This window comes from Phasianus colchicus, chromosome 8 (genome assembly GCF_987193195.1).
Source record: "Phasianus colchicus chromosome 8, bPhaCol1.hap1.1, whole genome shotgun sequence".
Lineage (NCBI taxonomy): Eukaryota > Metazoa > Chordata > Aves > Galliformes > Phasianidae > Phasianus > Phasianus colchicus.
The window spans coordinates 34,082,791-34,089,827 of record NC_143443.1 but is presented as its reverse complement, the minus strand read 5'-3'; the positions used below and the strand labels follow the sequence as shown (position 1 = coordinate 34,089,827).

The 7,037-nt window shown below is 41.8% G+C and overlaps 1 long non-coding RNA gene across 2 annotated transcripts; it reads right to left on the bottom strand.

Annotated features, from left to right (window-relative positions):
* Positions 1 to 4,121: 4,121 nt before the first annotated feature.
* On the bottom strand, positions 4,122 to 6,495 carry LOC149917132 (uncharacterized). 2 transcript variants are annotated; one of them, XR_016468601.1, is made up of 3 exons: positions 6,254 to 6,495; positions 4,755 to 4,798; positions 4,122 to 4,650 (listed from the first exon to the last, which is right to left on the bottom strand). It is a non-coding gene; the product is annotated as an uncharacterized LOC149917132 (long non-coding RNA). The 2 variants fall into 2 exon arrangements; XR_016468600.1 differs by lacking the exon at positions 6,254 to 6,495 and adding an exon at positions 5,352 to 5,672.
* Between the last annotated feature and the right edge of the window lie 542 nt (positions 6,496 to 7,037).

Below are 7,037 nucleotides of genomic sequence, written 5' to 3'. Positions count from 1 at the left end.
AAGCTTTGCCTCCAGTGTGAGTTTTGTGGTTAGTAAAAAGACAATAAAAATACAGAGAGGTAATTGTAAGCACATTTGGAGAGGGAAAAAAAAAAGAGAGAGGGGGGGGGGGGGGGGGGGAAGCTTTTCTCCACTCCTCCTCGCACAGCCCTATAAAAGTGAGCTGAGCTGTGCCGTGCTTGCAGGGACGGCGGTGCCAGCCTCACCCCGCACAGGTTCCACTACTGCAACCCCTCCTGCTTAATAACAACCATAATGCTGCGACTGCTCAGCACAAACAAGCAAACCCCTCCAACACCGGCGCTGTGCTTTGACTCTGGTGGTCTCTAAAAGCCGGTATAAATCCAGCTCAGCCTGCCTGATCGCACGGCCTCTGCCGTTTTATGTCTTTATTTAAATAGAGCGTCAGACATTCGTACAATTGTCTGATTTAATAAATACGCGGAGGAGAAACGCAGTTATAATGCGTTGCTTTGTTTGAGGAATATTAAAAATAACCTTTAGTTTTAATGAGATTTTTTCCCCCCATCAGTTTGCACAATTTTCCAGATGCAAAATGAGCTTTTGGCTGTAAAATATTTTATCACATTGTCTTACACAATAAAGATTAGATGTTTTCGCTCTCTCTCAACTCCACCGCAATTATTTTTTAGTGTTTGCAAATCATAATATCATTTAAAAACCATATTTTATACCTCATCTAAAATACTTTTATAGCAGCGCGATGAAAAAAAAAAAAAAAAAAAAAAACAACAACCCAACACAACATCTATTTAACTACTCTTTTTAAGTGGCTGTAATATGCTTTGGTATAATTTCCCAGAAAAAGGCATAGCTAAAAAAGCTTAGCTGTTCTTGAAAACAAATCTCCCAAGAAGCATCTTTGCAAAAATCCCCAGAATTTAATTCCCCTGGCTGAAGAGCCCAGAGAGCCTGAATATAAAAATAGTAGCCCTGTCATTTCACATTCATTAAGTGTGAAACTCAGAAATTAATAATGTAAAAATATGCTTTTTAATTAGTCTTACATTCTGCCCAATGTACTTAAATGGGATCAGCAGCTCCCTAATGATTTTTTTCTTAATAAAGTATTAGCCTGTGATGCACTGGGGTTGACAGGTATGATAAACTGGAAAGTACTTTTGGAGGCGTATGAATGATACCAAAATAGTACTCTCCCATTTAAATGTAATTAACATCAGGGAGCAATATTACACAAGGAGAAGCCTGCAAGATTTTTATTTCAGGGTTTTTTTTTTTTTTTTTTTCATTTCTTGTTTTATGAGTAGTTTGATGATTGCAGCAGTGATTTTATAATTTAATTACCTTTGTTGAAAGCTAAGCTTTTGCTAATAGCGGGTCAACAGGATCATAAAGCAGTCTTCAAAAATATTAAAAAGGAGGTAAATCCCCTTAGCTAACCTACACAATAACAACATGAGTACGCGTGCATTTGCGATGCATTTTATAGACGTATGTACATAGACACTCTAAGCCTGTTCCCGTGTTATTTGTTTACTGTGCTATTTCAGATCAGTATTTACTCTCTGAAGGGACTTGTTATGCATTAATCAGATGCAAGGGAAAAAAATCAAGCAGGGAAGTTGCAGAGATGCCCAGCCAGGGGCTGGGTTGTGCCACCAAGGGCAGCACCAGCACCCGCAGCAGCGCCAGTCGGGGCCCTCTGCCACCCCTTCCACAACTACTTTGTGCTTTTACATTTCTGAAGCAACCTATTTTATTCTGGGAGATAAAAGATCGCTGTTGACCTGCACTGCTTGTGCAAGAGTATTCCCTATCTTATTTATATGCCAAATGTCACTTGTGTTTATTTAAGAATTTTTGCTCATACCTCCTTGTCGCGGTGCTCTCCAATGATCCGCTTTCCATACAGTCAACAAGCCAGCAGTGTCCCACCATCCACTGGAGCTTCCTGCTTTCCCCACCACACATGAGTGTTTCTACATCCATGTGGCTCATGCTGAGCACCTTGGGTGTTACCCTCCCAGTGGGAGCTGCTGGGACACTAAGGTGCTGTAGTACTTGCCTAGCATTTCTTCCAACGCCTGTCTCTGCCAATGAGTGGCCTCTTTTTTTTTTCACCCCACTGTTGAGCTGGAATAAATAGAAAGTTGGAATAAATGAAAAATAAGAAGCGGCAGATTTAACCAGCCCAACCTCTGGCTAGATGCTGACTTGGTAACCTGGAGTGAAAGGGATTTGCCATACTGCTATCGATTTTCATTTGGTTTATATGAAAATAGCTAATTCAGGGGGAAAGTGGTCAACAAAAAATCAGTTCATTTTTTCCATTCTTCTGTTACAAATGCATCCTTCAGGACTGATCCAGTAGACAGCCGCTGAATATCCCAGCTGAACTGGAAGGTCTTATGATAAATGGAAACATCATCCAGTGGTTGGAGTGACTGAGAGATGGGATCAAACCCTTCATAAGAGAGCATTGCCCATGTACAAAGTGCCATCTCATTATTCCATAGTCCCGGGGCAGTGGGGTCACAGGTGGCCAGTCAGTGGCAGAACCACAAGGGAACACACCTGAGTATAGGCCTAGTGCAGAATCCCTGCACTAGGACATCCGTTTCCCCTGCTTTGGTGACTTCCAACATCCTTTAAAAATGTGATCATGAAATGCCATTTCTTCTCTATTTATCTCAGCGCTACAAAACTGCCTAACTATTGGCTCTACGTGAGCTCTTTTATAATATTTTTCCAATCACAAACACCATTGCATTGTTCCCTTGGGACTTCCTTGATGGATCTATCTATCTATTTATGCGTTCATGAATCAAATCATTGGAGTGAGGAAAGTTTGTATAATCTATAGCTTTCATAAGGTTTCACTGAACTTGTACTTCAGGGTGATTTCTAGGAGTGTGACGTTATGTGCATTCCTCCGGGTGAACACAGAACACCTCTTCTCTTCCCATGGAATTTACTGTGCTGTCAAAAAATGCCCAGCAAGCTCACTCCAAAATGAAACCTTAAAATACATGTCCAGCTCTAAGCCTGGAATGGGAATTTCAAGAGCAGAGATGTTTTAATGGGAAGCCGGATCAAAAAATAACCATCAGAACTGCCCTTCTGCAAACACACGCTGGAAATTTTATTACTGAGATTTTGGGGGCTTTCCTGATAGAGAATAAAAGACAAATAATCAAACTCACCGAAAAATATTTACATAGGGCCACAGAGTGCAAACCTTAGGAAAGCTGAGCAGTATTTACTCCTAGGTATAGCCCTGGTGCAGACACTGCAGTGCACGGCGCTTGCCCGTCCGGGGATTTGGGGAGAGTTTGTCTGAGTCAGACACGCAGGCAATGGCCCCACACTGGGGCATCATAATGCTTTAATTAATTAATGTCTGTAAACTGTTTGGTGATCTCGGGATGAAAGGAGTTCTAGAAATGCCAGGTATTATTGAAAATTAATTACTCCAGCCTTTCCCCCAAATCTTGCTAAACATATTTCATTTTTTAATCTATCCTGCTGCTTAAATAAAGCTCGCTGCTAAATTATTTTCTGTTAGATATCAAAGAAAATAAAAAGGGAGCCATCTGAGCAGCAGATCAAGCTGCTGTGCAAGGCGTTTTGGGGCAGGCAGGGACACGAGACATGGGTGTGCTGGGGCAGGGTGACCAAGCCAAGGCCAGGCACTTGTGCAGTGCTGGAGGAGCACCAGAAGACCAAGCCTCAGGAGATGCAGAACTCATTTGGGAGATCCAAGGGCAGCACAAGCTGTTCCAGCCACCGCCGAGTGCTCCTGCCGGCAAATCAATCGCTCTAAATGCTATTCATCATTCAATCAAAGGGAGACAGAACATGTATATTATTTATACAAGTCTAAAATCATTTTGTGTTACTTACTGAAGAGTCACCTTCTGCATCATCGTGAAGCAAAAGGGAGGACTTGGAAGAGATTTCATGCACCAGACCCAGCAGGTATATTCTAAGTAGCTCCAAATGCATGGTCAAAGCAATAAGCTACACAAAACAAATAAAGCAGAAGCTGTTACAGTATTCAAGGTTGCAGATTTATACGCATGCACTTTAATTTATATAATGTACAAATTGATGATCTTGTGGTTGATTATAAGAGTTAATGCTGTGATCTGTTTCAGACATTCTAAGACCACAGTAATGTTGGAGCACTTTTGTGATACTCCCTTCAGCAGGTCAATCCTTCCACTTCTTCAAGCAGACAAAGCCCAGATCTAGCACCCAGATCTTCTAGGGTGTTTAGGGGCAAAAAATGAAGTAATTCTTATCTGCTTAACTCCAGTAGAAAATGTTCTGATCAATTTTAACAGTGTAAAAAATGATCCTATTTTCTATTCTGCAGACCTGTAGACATTGCAGTCAGCTGTCTTCTCCTGGATTGTCCCACCCTGTTTCTCTTGTTGGAGCCACTTGTGTTTCCTGAGATAAAGAAGTGACTGTATTGGCATGGCCTCCACAGCTGCTGCAGCCAGAGCAACCACCAGCACTGTCCTCTCCTCCTCTTCTTCCTCCTCTTCCTTCTGCAACCCCAGCAAATTGGCAGGAGGAGTGGGTTGTGTCTGTAAACACGTCCTCCATTATGGCTGAATGGCGGTAGGATCTCCGTTGTTCTGCAACTTCTTCTCACCAGTTCTAGAAGAGAGGAAATCTTTCTTTATTGTTCTGAGTCAAATCCATAAGTCAAGTCTCTCACATGTCTCACCCATTCCAACTTTCAGAAGAAAACTATGTTTTACCAAATACTCTTCTGGATGCTTCCAACAGCGAACAGCAGATGGGGCTACAGAAATTGTCACATTTAAAAAAAAAATAATAATATGAGAAACAGCATTTTACATTGTGAAAAGCAATTTATTCTACACCATTTCAAAAAATAAATAGGATTCTCCTTTTCTGTTTTAAGACATCAATGAATCTGTCGCATAATGTGCTTTTGTAAACCGATTATCCTTGATAATCTCATTAGCTGAAATTATTTTACTTTTTCTAACATGGTAGATTTTTAAATACCTTTTATTTCTTATCCCCCTGGGCACGTTGCAGTGAAATTTACTATTAAGCAAAATAATTATCTATTTCAAACCTTAATGCTAAAAAGTAAAAATAAAATAAAATAATTGTAAATCTAAGGGCAGATACTAGGACGGAGAAAGTACAAGAAAGCCCACAACCAAGAAAAGAAATTCCCATGAGCAGGCAAATCTCTTCTCCCTGTTGACAAATGAGTCACTTTTTTACCCTACAAATATTAAGGATGAGGAATATTAAGGCAGGTGAGGCTGAGCTTGGCTCTGGGTTGCGGGAGGACCACGTTGCTCCCAGCTCCCACTCACCAGGCTGCAACCTCTGCTACGTCCCCGCACCATCATGAGATGTGAGTTGTTTCCAAAGAAGCTTAAATCTGCGCTTTACGTGTGGAAGTTTGCAGCTGTAATGGGATTACAGTGTCGGCAGAGGGAGGGAAGTTTGCAGCTGTACTGGTTTGGGGGGGGTGATAGGAAGCAGCTGTTAAAATAGAGGACTAATGGTGATTAATTCTTATTATGTGTTTGAAGATCGCACAATGAGTTCAGGACCCAAACCTTCCCACAGGGAATAAACTGAAGGAGGAGGATTTAAAAAGAGGGAAAATAGAAGGGGAATTTTAATGTACGTTTGGCCTAAGTGGCCTGGCCTTAAATCACTTGATTAATATTTAAGCATAATTTAAATCAATGTTATTAAGACAAAAAAATATCTAACTCAGGAAACCTGTAATTAATGGATGTTTATGCAGCCTGGGAGATCACCTGCACTCTTTCAAAAGTGCATGTATAGGGACCAGACAAGATGAAGACCCCATCTCGCATCCCCCTCCATTTACCAGCCATGGTCCAGCACTGAAGCTCCAGCAACAAGAACATCCCAACCTGACCTCAGCTCGATGCGCAGCCCCGGGGGAACCTGCTCTGTTTCCCACATTCAGGGCAATTCACATCAGAGCCAGGTTATTTGCTGCAATATTGTGGCTGAGTCCTACAGCCAGCTTGCAGAGAAATGCAATGTGCTGGGTATTCTGAGGCTTCCCCAGAGCACAGCAGGTAGAAGATATGAGATTTCTATTTATATACTGCAGCCTGGCCAAGGAAGTGACAATTTAACGGCAAAGGTAAGGGGATGGGGTGTGAAGGTGCCTGCAAAGGCAGCAGTGCAGGCAGTGCAAGGTCCCCTGAGCCCCTGGGGGGCAGTGACCCACTTTGGACCATGATGGGTCCCTGAGAGCACCCGACCCCTCTGTCTTCTCTCAGCTCATTGACTTTGTGGCTTGACGGCGTAGTGTGACTCCTGCAGTCCTTCTGCAGACCAAGAAAAAAAAAAAAAAAATTAAAGATGGTGAACAGCAGCTATTAGAGTAAGCTCAAAGGTCTAGGCTATGCTTCTCAGCCAAGACTGCAAGGAGAATTAATCAAATATCATACAGGCAGAGAGATTATACTGAATTATTAGAAGGGAAAGCTGAGAGGGAAAATGAACAGAAAGGTAAACTTTATTTATGTGAAATATTTTGTTTTGATCTTAAACTTTGAAATCTGTTTGAAATATCAATCTTTGCTAGGATGAAAGAGATCTCAAAAAAAAAAAAAAAAAAAAAAAAAAAAGTGGGGGGGACCAAACAGAGCTTCCTTTACCAAACCAACTCTGCAATGTTTGTCACATTTTTAATCATAGAATCATAGAATAGTGTGGGTTGAAAAGCATCACAACGGTCATCTGGTTTCAACCCCCCTGCTATGTGCAGGGTCACCAACCACCAGACGAGGCTGCCCAGAGACACATCCAGCCTGGCCTTGATTGCTTCCAGGGATGGGGCATCTACGACCTCTTTGGGCAGATGTTTTAAGATGTTTTGTTTTTGAAATACGAAAAAATTAACAATAACATGACTGGATGCCAAGTGTACCAAGAATTCCTGCCTTTCACACGGCTGTAGCTGTTGCCCATTCCCAGCAGAGCTGGTTTGTGAATTAAAACATTCCTTC